Source organism: Mus caroli, unplaced genomic scaffold (assembly GCF_978045245.1).
Source record: "Mus caroli unplaced genomic scaffold, Mus_caroli_1 scaffold_11, whole genome shotgun sequence".
Taxonomy (NCBI): Eukaryota; Metazoa; Chordata; class Mammalia; order Rodentia; family Muridae; genus Mus; species Mus caroli.
In genome coordinates, this window is record NW_028227266.1 from 106,184,255 (window position 1) to 106,201,802 (window position 17,548).

Genomic DNA, 17,548 nt, shown 5'->3' on the forward strand with positions numbered 1-17,548 from the left:
AAGCAAGCTGTAAGAGGCCTGTGGAGCAGAGACATCGCCTGTCATGCTAGCCCTCCTCCATGACAAGCCCCCCAAGGTGGGAGATGGGGCTCCCAGTTTGGAGCAGGTAGTTTGACAGTTTGCTGACAGCATCAAAGAGGGAAGAGATGCGCGTCTGGCCCTAACTTGGCCTCTGCTAAAAGCATCCCGGTGTTCGTGCACTCTTCATCCTAAACCGTTGGACTTCAAAGGCTGCGCTGGAGGAGGCAAGGCATCACTTAATGGCATCGCAGGCAGAACTGAAGAATTCAGAGACTGCTGCTATGGTTGCCTTCCTAGTATACCTGGTACGGTTCCCACAGCAGTCCCAGAAGACTGGAAGCCCCAGGTTCTACCGCTCTGTTAACCCAAGGATTTGCTTCCCCACTACTCCGATGTCCCAGACTTTGGCCCCCTGCGGGCAGCGGGCAGCGCTGCTGGAGCTCGCTACTGCGGAGGGCAGCACCACCTGGACCGACGCACATGCGCGGAGCAGCCGCCTGGCCCTGCCGCAGCAGCCCGTGCCCCCCGCCGCCTGTGCACGGAACGCGCGAGCAAAGCAAACAAAGACGTATTGGTTTCTGCTCTATTAGAGGCGCAGGAGGGGGGAAATCAATGTTTAGTAAATGGGAAAAGAGAAAATCGTTCAGGAAAGACAGTCTATTTCCAAGCCGGAGAGAGGTTCGTAAACAGCACAGGCCATTGCGGAGGAAGCACGGCGAGCCATAAAACTCCCCCGAGCGGAGGAATGTTCACTTAGCGCGGCCGGCCGGGCAGGGTGCAGCGCTAACCCGGGTGCCTTAACACTAGACGCCCAGGACTCCTCCCGTAAGCAGAGATGGAGGAAAGGTCCTGGCTTGTCAGTGCAAAGCCCCACCTGGGCACCTCTTGTGTACTGCACGGCTTGCCCCTAATCCCTTTCATGTTCCACCATTGCTCACTGTGTCCTCTCTTAGCTTACTGGAGGTTGCCCAGTGAGGGCAGCGGCACATCGCCCTGACCCTCCTTCACCAGTCTCGCCTCAAAACTCTAGCCATCCTGACCTGAACTCGGTTGTGTTCAGAAGGGTCAAGACTGCTTTCCAGAAAGGAGAGTTTAAGCTGGACCTTACTTCTGCAACGTTCTCCAAGTTAAGAAGGGAAGGGATGGGGACCTAAAGTGAAGCAATGTCCTACACAAAGGCAGAGGTTCTTGAAAAGTGATCACAGGCTGTAAGGTGATGAGTCTGGCCCGGGAAGGGGTGGTGTTGCTGGAGAAGAGGAGGCTTGGATTGGAGAAATGAATTGAAGTGGGAGTTGGCATCTTGGTAGTCGGAGGTACCTCAGCCCACACTTGGCCAGGCTGCAATAACTCCAAAGCAACTAGAAAAGCATCATGGCGGGATGGTGTGTACCTAAGGGAAGCTGCAGATATGAGGGTGAAGCTCGAGCATGTCCTGTTGGAGCCTCTTAGGATAGGATGGGTGTTGACCTCCTGTGATGGCTGGGACTCTGCTCCTTCCATTCCCACTGGGTCTTGAGGCTGGCATTCCCTTGCTTTAGAGAGGGAGGCTCAGCAGCATGCATGCGACAGAGCCTTTGTCCTCTCCATTCATCAAGGCGCAGCAGGCTGTGCAGAGAAGTATTGAATTTTAGCTTAAGATGGATGGCACGACTACAGTCTCCTTTACAAATGAATTATATTTTGTTTACCATTTGTGTGTGTGTTTGTGTGCATGTGTGCCACGTGGGGGTATGGGTTTCAGGTCTATTCTGGTGAGGGGCATGCTCCCACCGGAAGACACAAGTGCTTAGGGATAGGAACTCAGATAAGAAGGAGCAGTGAGGATGTAGGCAGCGTTTGCAAGAAATTTGATAAAGAAAACACCCTCGTGGGTGGGGATGAAGGAGGAGGATTTAGGGAAGGGAGCCATTTTTACTATCAGTGTTGCTGCTACTGCCATATTGTCTCAGGACCACTCTCCTAACCAAGTCCCTTCCAAGTGAGCCGGCTCAGGGCACCGTGTATGATCAGGCCTGTTATTGTCCCATTTCCTGAGGAAATGGAGATCCGGAGAGGTAAGGTGACTCATCTGAGATCACAGAACAAGAGACCGGAGCAAAGCTGGATCAGGAAATGATTTCCTTCTGGGAAGATGGTAGGAAGAAGGAGAGGGGAAGCAGAGGAGAGAGCTAGAGGTAAGAAGGTAATCAGGGAGGACAGGGAAGAGATTGAGGGATCACAAGAGACTGGTACTCCTCCAGACAGACTATTGAGATCTTGTTTGTTCTGGGCAAGAAAGAGCTCTGCGGTGGTAGCCCACGCCTTTAATCCCAGTACTTGGGAAGCAGAGGCAGGTGGTTATCTATGAGTTTGAAGCCATCCTGGTCTACATAAAGAGTTCCAGGACAGCCAGGGCTATAAAGGAAAAAAAAAAAAAAAAGACTGAAGAGGGATTGGAACCAGGTAAGTGATTTAGGTAGGAGGTTTGCCTTGAAAGCAGCAGGAGACTCCTAGCTCTCTCTAGGACTTTGCAACCCATCTCTCACCAAGGCAACTGCTTGCATTTCACTCCTGTGGGCCTCTGGTCTTTGTCTGCACGAGACACCTACTCTGGGTTACAAAACAGTGGTAGACTGTTGGGCCTCTCTGGGCAATATGAGTACATGGAATTTTTTAGGTCAATGGGGTCCATAAGAACAAAGTATTGAGTCCAAGATGATAGAGTATGTATAGACATGAGCAACCTCTTGGGGCAGGGACACGCTGTGCCTGGCACCCAATATAGTGGAACACAAATGGACCAGAGAAGGTCCCTGGACTTCACGGCTTAAATGTCCACCCTCATAGCATACGGAGATGCATCCTGGCCCATCTGCTTGGAGTGGGTACAAATGAAAGCGCTTTCCTTAAGCGAGGGCAAGCAGAGGTGGAGACAATAAAGGAACTTCAAGGTGAAAGCCAGAAGCATGGGGCCCAGGCTTGGGGGATATGCTCAGAGCAAGAGCAGGTTATGAGGAGTAGACTGAGCTAAGGGAGCCCGAGGAGAGAGGACAGAGGGAAAGGTCACCCTGGGGGTCAAATCACTGACAACTCAAGAGATGTATGGATATATAAGAGCATATAAAGGTATGGGGGCGAGTTCTTGCTCAGTGCCTTTGGGAGCCTGGAGGAGTCATGGACCCTAAGAGACACCCAGGTTCCCAAATTATTGTCTAGCATGGATTCCCAAGGGAGATAATCATGCTGAACAGTCAGGAAACACACGAGCTGAGAGGAAGACAGGGTCATGCCTCTGCCCACTGCAATGCTTGTGGAGACTCAATCAAAAAGGGGATGGGGATTCCTGGCACCAGAGGCTGCTCCTCTCTTCAGTGTAGGCACCTTCAGCAGATGAGGTGTTCCCAGGCAAGGGGATCAGGCCACAGCACTCCTGAGTCTACTTTCTGATGGGTAAGCAAGTGTCTAAGTCTGAGCCCAATCAAGGCCCATCTAACCAACCTACCTCAGTGTCTCAAATGCCATGGTTTAAGGTCAATCAGGACCTGGCACTAGCCTGTGGAGGTGGGAGCTGTTGGATGAGCAAGGCAAGGGGCTGCAGGTGGTTCTCAATCTGTGGGTCTTCACCTCTATCTCCCCAAATATTACAATTCATAACAGCAGCAAGCTTACAGCTATGATGTAGTAATGAAAACGTTTTATGGTTGGAGCTCCATCACAACAGGAAGAACTTTACTAAAGAGTCACAATGTTAGGGAGGTGAGAACCACTCCTTTAGAAAGACAAAAGCCCCAGAATTGCCTGGTCCCTCCAAGGGAGTCTGGGCTGCGTGTGATTATAGGGATGTTTTCTGCCACTCTGTTCAGGGACTCTGTTTGTCTCATTGCTCTCAATCCAGGAGTATATGGCTGCTTAGTACCTGGCCTTGGCCTTAAGGGGTTGTGGGTCTGAGGACAGTATTTCCTAGTGGGAAATGCTGTCTACAAAGAACGTAATCTGTCTGCCCTATATTTAGTGCTTCAGTCTATTAGTTTGTCTCTGTCCTTTGTGCGGACACTGCCTAGACAGATGCCTCTCCTGTCTTTCAGTGGGGAGAGGAGACCAGGAGGATGGGGAAGAAGAATCATTGTAGAAAGGCCGGGCGTGGTGGCGCACGCCTTTAATCCCAGCACTCGGGAGGCAGAGGCAGGTGGATTTCTGAGTTCAAGGCCAGCCTGGTCTACAGAGTGAGTTCCAGGACAGCCAGGGCTACACAGAGAAACCCTGTCTTGAAAAAAAAAAAAAAAAAAAAAAAGAATCATTGTAGAAGGTCCCTAGGCAAGGGTTATGATGGGGACCTCAGTCAAACACAGACTCAGGCAGAGAAGAGGGGGCAGAGTCTCTGGCTGTGAAGTGGGGGCAGAGTGGAAGAAGCAGGATAGGCTTCTCACTTGGGAAATGTCCATCAGCACCACGGAGAGCTCCAGAGCCACTGCGATCCAGGTCCGTCAAGAGCCCAACCACAGCCTTCCACTTGTGAGCCAGTGCCTACTTCTGGTGAGTCTCCAAAACGCTGTATCCTGCCAAGAGATAAAGCCTCCCCTTATCTCCTCCCTCCTCACTCTGGCCAGGGTAGATCTCAAGGCTCATGTGTGTACTGAACAGTGATTTCCTCAGAATACTTCCACCTTGCCCCAGGCTGCTCTCGGATCTTAGGGACCATCTTCCTAGACTCTATTTCCTCTCAAAGTTTTAATTTAACCAAACCGTCCTTTCTTCTCCCTGAAGAATCAATATTTTCTCTGTCTTTTGACACTTATTTTATTTTATTTTTACATGCGGCCTCCCAAAGGCTGTAATTTACGACTAATACCATGCAATCAGAGACAATGGCTAGGCGCCTGTGAGCGGGAGCAGACAGGCTCCCTGCCAGGTGCCCCTACCCTCTCTTGGGGGTACCCATAGCTACAAGACCTCTGGGTGCAAGGCCCACAGGCAGCCAGGGGCAAACTCAAGCTAAGCCCTCAACTCTTATCTAGAAGACTCAGAGGATGACTATGAGTGGGAGGTCCCTGGGGAAGCTCAGGGGTCTATGGGTTCCTGTGGGGGTATGATCTTAGTGGAGAGACAGGCGGGGTGCTCAGATCCCCCTACAGGGCTGGTTTTAACTGCAAAGAACTCTCCACTCAGATACCAGGGCAATAACTCTAGCCTGTATCTACTTAATCCCCTCCTATCCCTCCTCTGCCTCTGCGTTGCTGGTGCTGCTGTGGTGCTGAGCCCTCGTGGCTCCCGCACTGTAATCTACAGCGCAGTTACTCTGTGTCAGTGATTTAAATCCTCAGATGGAGCTGGTGACAGCTTAAATGGCTGCCATCTCCTCCCCATATCCGCCGGGCCCTGACGAGGCCCCATGGGGGAAGCAGGGTTTGCTAGGTGGGGTTCAGACAGTATTTTCCAAGCTTGAGGGGTGGTCGGGCTGCTGTTCCTTGCTCCTGTGGAGGGGAGGGGGCCACGCACGCTCTCTCTTTTCCTTCACCAGTGATCAAGGAGAGGAAATAAAAACCTCCATAAATACCAAGGAAACAGAGTGCCTAGAACCTGGAGCCTGTGCTGTCCCACCTGCACACAGGAGAAAGAAGAGTGGAGAACACAGGAGCGTGGCACCTGGGGTCCCTCTCTGCAGCCTGTGCTCTATGACAGCGGGGGGGACAGGATGGGATTGGAACTCATCTTCGCTCAGGCCCAGTCACCCCCAAACGCTACCGGTGTTTAAACGCAACCCTCTTGGGCCCCCTTCCCTCCTCTGGGGTCTTTACCACTACACAGATCACTCATCCCTCCATCTTTGTTCAGAAACTCTATCTATATTGAGATACTAAGGTGTACAAAGGTAGGGTTTGCTAAGGTTACCAGTGGGTAGACATCTAGAGAATAACGATGTCTTCCCCTCCTGGGTTCCTCTCGGTCACTGGGCTGAGGGTGGAGAGTACAGAGGCAGAACAGAGGCCAGTTGTTACAAAGGCTTCCTTGGCCCAGCGCTGTTTGGTTTGGTTTGGTTTGGTTTGGTTTGGTTTGGTTTGGCTTGGCTTGGCTTGGCTTGGCTTGGCTTGGCTTGGCTTGGCTTGGCTTTGCTTTGCTTTGCTTTGCTTTGCCTTGTTTTCCCTCCTGCCTCTTCTCTGTGTAGCCCTGGGCTGTCTTGGGACTCACTCTGTACACTAGGCTGGCCTTGAACTCACAGACATCCACCTACCTTTGCCTCCCAAGTTCTGGGATTAAAGGCATGCACTACCACCTCCTGGCTTGGTCTTCTGGTTTTAAGGTAACTTAAACCAATAGGCCAGACGATATAACTGCAATGCACCTGCTGAAAGGCCAGGCTGCTCCAATTAGGAAGGTCCGAGGGCTGAGTTGGAGTGGCACAGGTCTCAAATGGAGGGGGAACAGACTCTGCACTGCTTGAAGGGTATCAGAGACAAAATTTGACCTTTCTGGGACCTAAGCTTGATGGTGGAAGATGAAGCTTTTGTTAGCACTGCGCTCCTGCCCCAGATTTAAGGAGGACCACTAAAACAAACAAACAAACAAACACACACACACACACACACACACCAGAGGTCTAAAGGAAGGAAAGGTGGAATTTTCTAGAAGGACATGTGGAAATGATAGGTATTTTAGCCAGAGAGAACAGCACAAATAGAGCTGCCCTTTCAAGGAATCAGAGCTTATGAAACCTGGGGGAAGCATGACAGAACGCTAGCTAAGGAAGAATAAACACAGATCTCACGACCTCTCCTTGTCTTGTGTGAGGAGGCAGATTGAAGCACCCTCTTCTTCCAGAAGTGAAAACTGAGGTTCAGTGGGAATTAAATGACTTGTCCAAGGTCAACAGTTTTTGAGTGGCTGAGCTGTGACATATGCCCAGGTCCCCGTGCCATTTTTCAGCTCTGACCTGAGCCAGGATTCAGACTAAACTCAGGCTTGTGGTTTGCCAGCCTCTGAAACCCTTGCAAATCCCTCCTGGGAGTAGGAAGTGTCAGAGGAGTAATTAAATGATTGAATGAGCAGGGCCAGTGACTGGAACGAGGCACCAGGCCACACCAGGTGTCCTTCCAAAGAGCCACATGTTCCCACATGGGGGCTCCAAGAGCTTGCACTGTAGGGGGGGCCTCTCTTCCCATCACAGTGGGAGTTGAGCTGACTCAATGCTCTGTGCAGAACTATGGAACAGCGGGCTCAGGGTTTAGCTGGGCAAACTTCCCTATGAGTAACCAGTTCCTGCCACCAGACTGTTCATAGCATGGAGGGTAGACTCTGGACAGACTGGTTAGTGGCCAGCTGGGCTGGGGGCAGGGGGATGACTTCTCCAGATCCATTCTCAACTTGAATCAGTTCCTTAAACTAAAGCAAGCTGGGGGGTGGGGGGGGAGGACATACCTGGGGTTTCTTCCCCTATGCAGAACTCTAACCCAATGTCTTAGCCTAGCTCTCCCCCTCTGCCTACCATCCCAACTGCGTTAATGACTTTTTAATAAATTGAAAAATTGTTTCAATACCAGATGCGATCCTGGGACATTGTTCGCAACTGTATTGAGCTTAAGTCAAATGCTTTGCATCCCCAAATCCGACTGATTAATAATTATGAGGAGAAAGTCTGTCTTTACTGTAATGTGTTTAGGAAAACTGATGGATTTAATTTTTTTATCGGCCAAAGTAAGAAAATGTAATCTTTCTGAAAGTATCTAATACAACAATGCACCATAATTAGTTTCTCTGGAAACAGGCATAATGGAATAGAATAATAAATCACTTCTCCCATCCCTTCCTTCTGATGGAGAGAGATTTCCTGTCTGTGGGGCTGGGAATACAGCAGGGAACAGGGTTGGTGGGGACGAGGTGGCCATGGCTGTGTGGCCTCATCTCCTCCCCACTGACTGGGTAGATGTCGGCTCTACTTTTCCAGGGTCACAGGGCACCGCTTCCTCATTCTCAGGCCAGGCTCCAAGCATTTTGTTAGAGGTCAAGACCCAGGATTTAGGAAGGCAGTAACTCCTGCCTGTCTCTTGGCTCCATGTGGGCTGTCTTGACTACCTCCCTTGTCTAGGCAGCCTGGATACAGGGCCTTGAGAGGGCAGTAGTGAAAAATGATTATTTTGACTGAGTATTTAGAGATCCTGAGATGAGGGAGGCAAGGCAGGTGGCAGAGGAGGGTATGTAATTCACAGCTGAAATTGCACACAATATCTAACCAGCATGGCCCTCAGCCTGATCTGTTGTGGCAAGAGATGTTAAAGGGAGGGAGGGGTAGAGGATGGATCCATCCCATCCCACTAACAACTATATGAGGAATGGCTTACCCCCACTTGTCCAGGGGTGGCTTTACCAGATAGAATTCAGTCTTCCTGGACCTTACTCCCACTCTGGGGCAGCCCTGCCTGGCAGCTCAAGTCTTTAGTCTTCATCCCCTGCACCCCAACCCTGGGCCAACACCCAAAGTGTGTACTGTTTCCATCAGACTCTGGATTATAGCCTGCCCGGACCCCCCCTCCCCCGCCCCCTTTGCTGCCGACAGGCCGCAGGCCTGCAATCAGTAATGACAGGATAATTGTTTGTTTTATTGATCATGGCCACTCTTCTGTGGCTCAGTGATGGATGATGTGAGAGGGGACACGCCCTCTCGCTCTCGGCGCAGGCACCCTTCATGCCAGGAGAACTAGAGAGGCTTTTTCTTGGTCCTATTCAGTTTACCACCTCACTTCCCCCTGCTCTATGATAATGGAGCCCTGAGGCTGAGCCCTACTATCTCAGATCTGCAACCCAATTCCTTCTTTCTCCCCACTCTCTATCCTTGGATTTCTCCCTATAGCTCACAGTTCAGGGGGACTCTTACCTAAGTTAGAGGTCCAGAGGAGCAGTCTGTGACTAAGGTATCCCAGAAGGCGTGTTACAAATGCCTGCAGACTGCAGGGTCCATGAACTTCCCTCTTGAATGCTCTATACACTCTCCCAGCTGGTTTTTGTCTCATCCTCTCCCATATTCTGGGCCAAATGTACTGCCTGAGCCCAGGTGAGGCTGCACCTTCACCAGTTCCATTTCTGGGAGACCCTTTGGGAACAGGACAGGTGTTCAAGTGTGCTCAAGTGCTGTTCTCTCCTAAGCCTGTCCCCAGAGAGACCTCTGCTCTAGGAATCCCTGAGCCTCCTTGTCTGTCTACCTGAGTGCAGTTTACATTTGAGAGCCAGAAGTGAGAAAAAGGCTCACACAGGAAGATTAGGGACATCTCATCTCACCCCTCAGGATCCTGCTGGACCAGCGGCTGGAGAAAGTGGGTATCCAGGACTGGGGGGTAAAGGGGAGAAGGAAAGGGGTGTGTGTGTGTCATTTGATGCCCTGTCACTTAATCACTTTGCTCAAACTAAAAGTAGGAGTGCACCTTTCTGCCCCCTGGTGGTCAGGTGGGGCGGCACGGTTGGCTCTAGCTATCTAGGCAATGAGAGCGGTAAACAAAACCTGTGCTATTTCTAAGCTGGCCAAGGAATTCATCAACTGATGTGAGTCCTTTAGAGACCCCATCTTCATCTGCCATGACAACAGTCAATCTTCCAGGCTTAGCGGTTTGGTCAGCCCGCTCTCCGTGTGAAGATGGCATGGAGCAGAGAGTCTCAGCTGACCCATGAAGGACATGGAGCAAGGAAAAGAAATAAACCTTCATTATTCTAAGTCACTAAGATTTGGATGACTGTTATTGCAGCCTAACAGAGTCCATCCTGGATGACATAAGAGGGAAGGTAGGCCCTCCTATATGAATCAGCTTATCTCCACTGTTAATGGGCATCCCTCCCTATGCCTTGGCTTCCCTACCAGTGACCTGTCTGTCTTTTGGGACTGTGGGGAGAATCAGATAAGGGGACATCATGAAGTCCTTGAGTCATGGAAGAGTGAACACGGTGTTTGTAGGTGGGGAAGGTGGCAGTGAATTAGTGACCCTGGTTGGAAGGTGCTGTTGCCGCTGTGAGGGTGACACACAATGTAGTGATAGTCACACTATGACAATAACAGCAGCTCTGAGCTGTTAGTAGTAGTAGTATTGGTGATACTGTTTGTGCTGGCGAAGAGGACAAGATGCACACATAGCCTTGGATGGACGGGAAGGCCTGGAACATTGATTAATTACCTCCACTGGACTGGCTAATTGTCCACTGATCTCTGCTGTTCAGGCACCCTGCCTGTCTGGTCCTGGCAAGCCTTCCAGAGCAGGATTGCATGGTGTCAGGGCAGAGGTTGTCAGACCCAAGACCTCTTTATTTGCCTTAGATGAGCATATCCCAGTGAGCCCAGGGCAGGCTTTTCCTGGGAAGCTGGGTGCTACCCGCCTGGGCAGCTGTACAAGGCATCAGATGGTGTTTTCTTAAAAGCTGATGGGTACAATATGGAATTGCCATGTGCTGAAGGTTTGCTCTGTGTGCAGACTGAGGAAGCGGGGGTGGGACGGCTAGGGGCTGGCCAGCAGAGCCTGCTTCCAGAGCTGCTTCCAGAGCTCAGGGAAACTGCCTTGTACCCATCAGAACCTTTGTCCTTTGCACTCAGGATCTCTCATCAGTTCTGGGAGGTACCACAGACTCAGGAGCGATTGCCCTGACTTGCTATATGGAACTCTCTGGCTACTAGAGGAGGGGGTTCGGCATCAGACACACCCAGAGTGACACATTTGACATGGTTATCTGAGTGAGGGCAGGACAGAGTAGGTCTTTGGCTATACTTCCATCCCCACCCTACTTCTCTGGTACTGATGGGCAAACTAGGGTCAGAAATGGGTGAGGCAGATTGTGAAGAGCTGGACCAGAGCTGTATTCCTGCCTCCCAGCCAGGACTCCTCACATAACACCTGAGTATGTCATTCTAACTTTTGCTGGAAGATACAGATGAAAATTAGAGGGTAGGAGGGAGAAACAAAACAAAACAAAACCAAAAAAACCAGTACATTCTATTTTTGCTGAGTTGGCATTTCTGTCATCCCATTTTGAGGGGTATATCTTGTCTGCTCTGAGGAGGTGGGGTGGGAGGGAATAACTCCATTTAAAAGCAGAACTAAAAGAAAACATCCACAGGCCCCATTTCACTGCACCAGACACGATGAGCAAACCATGGTCGTTAACATGATAAAAGTCACTTTGTCTGGGTGTAAAATTCATTTTCCCCATTTAGCACATGGTGCATTTGCCTCCCGCTGCAGTTCCTGGGCTGCAGTCTCTCCCCAAGAACATCCCGAGATTGTCCCCATTCCCATTAGGCAGGGTGCCTAAGACCTAGACCTCGCAAGGCAAGGACCCCAACTCCAAGAGGAACTCACCATATAGTTATTTCTCGGCCATGAGGCAGCTGCCTCACCCCTGAAGCTTTGAGAATGACCTTTAACCTTCCGATTCTGCCAGGCTGGGGGATACTTGGCAGGACAGGTATGTGGAGCCTCTGAGGACCCCAAAGACCTCCAACTGGCTGGATTGTTGACTTGATTCTGTCACAGAGCACCTAAGGAGCTTTTTCTGCCTACCATGCACCTACCCCAGCCTTTGCCTGTTCTTTATTAGCCCTGGGGGCCTGTCCTCAGAGTAGGTCTTCACCCCACTTCCAACTCTCAGACAGAGAGTTACCAATGCCTTACGCATGCTAGGCAAGGCCTCTATCACTGACCTACATCTCAGCCCCTGGAGGCTCCTTAAACAGTGTATCAGGGTCTCCATGTGGACTTTTCTGGAAAAATAGGATTCCGGCAAGCTTATGGCCCAACCTCGGGAGACCTATAAATTGTCCCCCCTCATCTGTCTGGGACAAGGGGGTCCCTGTTCTCCAGATTCCACAACTCGCATGTGAAGGAATAGCCCTGGACTCCCGAGCCAGAGGAGCACAGCTCTCAGCTTCAGGGCTGGAGCCTGGGGAGCGAGGAGGCCCCAGCCCTGGTGTCAGGGTGCGGGAGGCGCTGTGTGCATGGCGGGCGGGGCCAGCAACAGCTGTTCACTTACTGAAGCTATTTTATAATATTGCCGGAGCTTTTAAAATAATCCCATTTCTGCGGAATATTCCCAGCTAATTGGAGCTGTCTCTTTCTTATTAAACAGAAAGGTTATAAAAATGTGTGTTGAGGGTTTAAGAGCAATACCTCTCCGCTGCTCTGATTGTTATGACAAAGATCACATACCGGAAGCCTGCACTTGGCGGGCTAGGCCAAGCAGGCTCTGGTAGCTGGGCTGGTATGGAGCAGGCACAGGGGCAGGGGCAGGGGCAGGGGCAGGGGCAGGGGCAGGGGCAGGGGCAAGGACAGGATCTGTCAGAATCTCCTGGTGGCACCTTGCACAGCGCCGGCTTGAGGAACAGCAGCCCTCCACAGAACAATTGCTCTCTAAACACTTAGGCTGCTGTGACAGGGCTGTCCATCACCCAGGCCTCTGACTGGGAGAATTCGAATAATTTACTGAGAGTCAGAAGGAAAAGGGGGAAAGTGATTCCAATTAGCTGAGCCAGGAAGCAGATGAGCTCGTCAGAGCCTCAGCTCTGGAAGACGGATAAACAGCCTTGGCTACACGATGGGGTGCAGTCCCCAACATCAGTTCCAGCAACTGAGAGACAAGCAGGCCCCGGGGACCAAGAGCCCCCCATTCTTCAGATTGGAGTGTGAAGCCTGAAGCTGCACAAAGGTTACCCCAAGGTCACTCCACAATGAGTGAAAGGTGAAATGACTGAGGCCTGCCCAGGACCAGACTTTTCTTGCACCCCAGTCTGGTACAGGAAGTTCTACTTGACTCTGTTCTGGGAACCTTGGGACCCCTTCTTTTCCTCCATCAGAGCAACCCCATTTCAGTCTGTCATATATTGGAGTCTTCATCAAATTTAGTTCTAAAAGAACTTCTGTTTCTTAAAAAGCTGGGTCTTTGAAGAAGCAGAGCTGATCTTTGAAGATCCCTTTATAGCCTGGCTGTTGCTCTATCTGCCCATGTTCTCAGGGGCAAATATAATCAGTCCCAGAGACTCTCCCTGAGCCTTGCTAACGGAACATTCTAGATTGACCTGGACCCCACCTCCTGTTCCTAGTCTCCTATTTCTCTGTGGGAAACTTCCTTCTCTGTTCCAACTTCCTTCCCCTGTATTCCCCAACAGCTCCTAAGGTTCTGCCCATGGCTTCCCCTTGACTGAACAGTCACTGAGCAGTGTATCCCAGTCCTGGTCCAAGTCTCGGCTTGGGGCTCAGTTCCACATTGTCTGAGCCATGTGTGGCTCATGGCATGTATGCAGTGTGTGCAGTGTGTGCAGTGTGTGCAGGGGTGGGGACCGTGTTCATGCCATCATGACCCTGGAACACATCAGGATTATGAAGGTCCCATGAGGACTTCCAAACCTAGCAGTAGGTCAAGCCCCCAGCCATCTACCAGCAGCGCTGAGAGCCCACTTTCCCTCCAGGAAGACTGGGGTACAGTGATGTTAGGCAACAAGCTCAAGGTTACCTGGGCCCAGTAAGGTGCTCCCCTGGCCATGAATCAGAGCAAAACACTAGGATGACTGTCCTTTCCACCCAGTGCTCATGGGACATTTCTCCCATGATTTGCGGCCACAGCTTGGATGCAGACACTCGCCTCCTGGCCTCACGGCTGGCAGACTCCAGTGCAGTGGGCTCCTTTATCACAGGGAAGCTTCACTCCTCAGGACAGAGCAGACTCGAAATGCTTCACCGGCCTTCTCTGGGGCAGATCTTACCTTGATACCTTTAACCAGCTGTCCAAGGTTCTCATCACCTCAACTGTCCTTTCTTCCACTTCCAGAAAGCAAAAGCAGGAATCCTTAAGCTCACATTCCTCAGGAGGCAGACATTCAACTCTGCCGGGCTGGGGTCCAGGGGATGGCAGGGGTAGGATGTTCAAAGGCCTCCTGACTCATTCCTGGGAGCTAAGACCTGTTCACCAACCACACGACGTCAAATCCCCAACTTTCTTCTGCAAAGTCCAGCCTACAAGTACCTGGAGCAGGCAGGGCACAGAAGCTCACTGTGGAGGGCAGACTGTTAGATCATTGGTAAAACCCAAAGGCTGCACTGCCACCCTGGAAGCAGGCAGGAAATGCTCATTTGCATGCTATGTGCATAGTTTTGCATATTGAGATAAGATGGGCTTATTAAAAAAAAAAAAAGATTACAGCATGCTCCTCTTGCATTAATGAAGGAGGAGCTGAACCGAGAGCCAGCCTCCCAACCAGCTGGAATAAGTTGCTCAGAGATGCTGGAGCCTCAGTTTACTGATCTGCCCAGATGGGCTAATGCTATCTATTCAGAAGGCTCTTTGGAGAATTGGAAATCTTCTGGTTCAGTCTTGGCAGTTATAAAGATGGAGGGATTGGAGCAGAGTGGAGGAACGGTGGGTAGGGTTACTCTCTTCTCAGGAGGAAACATCTAAGATTCATTTAAAAAAAATATCCAGGGTTGGCGGGGGGCTGTGATTGGATGTCAAGTGAATACATAAATAAATTAATGGAAAAAATATGCCTGTGTGACCAGGACCTCCAAACATGTCACTGAACCTGCTTTCTGTTTACCATCTACTGCCTGCTAGTATACACACACACACACACTCATTCATATATATATATATATATATATATATATATATATATATATAGCCTGGTTTACAGCCTGCTATGAAGACAGTTTCCCCAGCAAGACTCCCTTGGAGAAAACTAAATTTTCATTTGCAAGTGGTTATCAATTCAAAATAGTTTCTAGGTTAGGGGTGATTCTGTCCTGGGAAGCTTGGGACCCCTTTACTTCTTCCGTCAGAGCAACCCCATTTCAGTCTGTCATATATTGGAGTCTTCATCAAATTTAGTTCTAAAAGAACTTCCCTGTCTCTTAAAAAGCTGGGTCTTTGATCTCTGTAGACCCCCTTTTACAGCTTGGCTGTTGCTCTATCTGCTCATGTTGCCAGGGGCAAATATAACAGCTCTAGGACCCCACCTGGTGCCGACCCATGCAGGCCCTGTGCATGCTGCCTCAGTCTCTCTCAGTTCATATGTGTGTGGATCGTGCTGATTTAAATGGCCTTGTTTCTGTGGTGTCCTCCGCCCCCTCTGACTCTTATATTCTTAACCTCACCGAAGTGGAGGTAAGGTCTTAAGACACTGCTGAAAGCAGATCTAGAGGAGGTAGTCACACAGGGTCCAACCTCACTCTTCAGGATCTGATATACAGAACTGCCAGGACTGCCTCTAAGTCGTAGCAAGTGAGAGGTGATGTATTATCCCAGTTTTTTATCCATTCATCCACACTTGCTAATGCCCTACCCTCTGAAGGGCCTGAACATGCCTGATGTACCTACTGTCCCTTGGGTGGAGCCCCAGCTTCTTTCTTGTCTTCTGTCTAAATCACTGCTAATGAATCCTGTCTAGGGTCTGCCCTCAGCCATCCCATGGCAGCTGGCTTGGATCTTCAGTATCTTGTTCAGGATCTCAGTAGCTTGTTGCACTCTTCTGAGTCCTCCTCCCAGAGGCCTCACTTTCAGAAAGTGCATCTCTTCACTTCTGCCTCCCTAAATCTCCTCCCTTCTCATTTGGTGGTCACCCCCCCACACACACACACCCCCAGCAAGATAGTGCTGGGCTGCCAGAAAGGGCCGGAGAGAACTTCCCAACACGCTAGTGAGAATTGATAGGTGGAAGAAGCCTCCTCGTTCTCTCCACTCCCATCTCCCTCCTTAGTAAGGCCTCCCAATCAGCCATTCTACCGTTTACCATCCTGGAGCTACAGAAACCTTCTGATGGCCTTATTTAGCCTGAAGGCATTCTCTGCCGGTCAGAGACGGCCATGGTTAGCCCCAAGTCAGTGGCATAGGCATGGTCTTAGAGATGCCGCTGATTCCTGTGTGCTTCTACAGAGTCTCTGAGGCCTGGTTGGCCCTGTTGTGGGAAGGAGTGAGAGTCTACAGAGGCACTGCTGTTCTTTGAAAGGAATGCTGAGGCGTGGTCATCTCTAGAGTGGTCCAAGTGTTTCCTATCTGCCCATATTCAGGACATGGGGGAGATGGGACCTAGAATTCTTACAAACCATGATTATTACAGGGCTCATATCCTGACAGTCTCCTCATCCTCACGTCATTCCATCCGAGGCATCCAGGGCCTCTGTCAGATAGTCTGCTCTAGGGAAAACGCTGAGCTAAGGCCCTGACCTCCCCGCAACCAAACCCCCCATTTTTAACTTGGCCACTTTCATCCCTCCTGTTTCCTGCCACACATGCTGCCTGAGATGTTCCATTTGCCCAAATGGATGCTACTTTTCTCAGGTAGAGGGGGTGGGAAGTGTGTTTCCAGTGGGAAAGGGAAGCCACAACCCTTTTGACTTTGCCCCCTTTGTGTGGCCTGAAGAATCAGAGCTCCTGGCCCTGTCACCTGCCTTGACAGCCCATTTCTCTTAGGTGTTGCTCAACTCCTCCGAGTCCCCAAGGTAACAGAGTAGCCCCAGTGTGGCATGAACTTCCCCTGCATGCCCTGGTCAGACATTCCCTTTTTGGACCAGTATCACTGAAGAATTCATGGTAGCTCTTGTTTAATCCCTTGTGCCAAACAGCAGCAAGAACAAAATATATGTCATGGGAGCTGGGGCTAGGAAACATTCCCTTCTTAAGAGGGCTCAAGGAAGTGCTAAATCATAAGAATCCCAAGTTCACTTGAAGGATGTGTGAAGTTGGTGTTCTGGCTCTGGGACAACACACCAGACTGAGGGTGTTCCAACCCTTCAGGGGGAGTCACGTGCTTCCTCCTCCCTGCCTCTTCCCTACCGTACCCCTCTCTTGCCTCCTCCTTTCTGCTTCACCCCTGTCTTACTTTCATTTAGCCTGTCCGAGGGATAGATATGAGGTTGGCAGGTGGGACTGAGACCGTAGCAGTGCAAAGCTCCACCTGATCTTAGTACGAAAGCATGTTCAGTTATGAGCTGAGAATGTACCTTCTTGGCTTTGACCCGTGTTCAGAAGAGCCAGTACATAGCTGGTCAGTGGTGGCGCACGCCTTTAATCCCAGCACTTGGGAGGCAGAAGCAGGCGGATCTCTGAGTTCAAATGCAGCTTGGTCTACAGATCAAGTTCCAGGACAGCTAGGGCTACATAGAGAAGGCCTGCCTTGAAACATAAAACAAAATGAGACAAACGAAAAAAAGAAGCCAGTACAAACCTCAAGAAGTAGAGACCTTACAAATGCGCAAGGGCTGGCTCCAACCTTTTACATACCACTCCTACAAGCAGTGCTGCCTCAATTTTCCCTCCAGAATTAAAACAGAAGCCTCCAGCCCCACCCATTTCCAATGCTCAACAGATAAAATACTATCAGCCTCTCTCATATCATCAATTAAATGAACTAATGATGGAATTGGGTCCTGCCCTCCCTTTAACTGGCTTTCAAAGGTCAGAGGTCAATTCACTAAGGGACTGAGAAGCAAAGGCCAGCAGACATGTCCAGCAGATGAAGCAGACAGTTTTAGGAATTTTTCCCAGGGCACCTCCTCCACCTATTGCTGGGGGTTGCACTTCCTCTTTCCTCTTA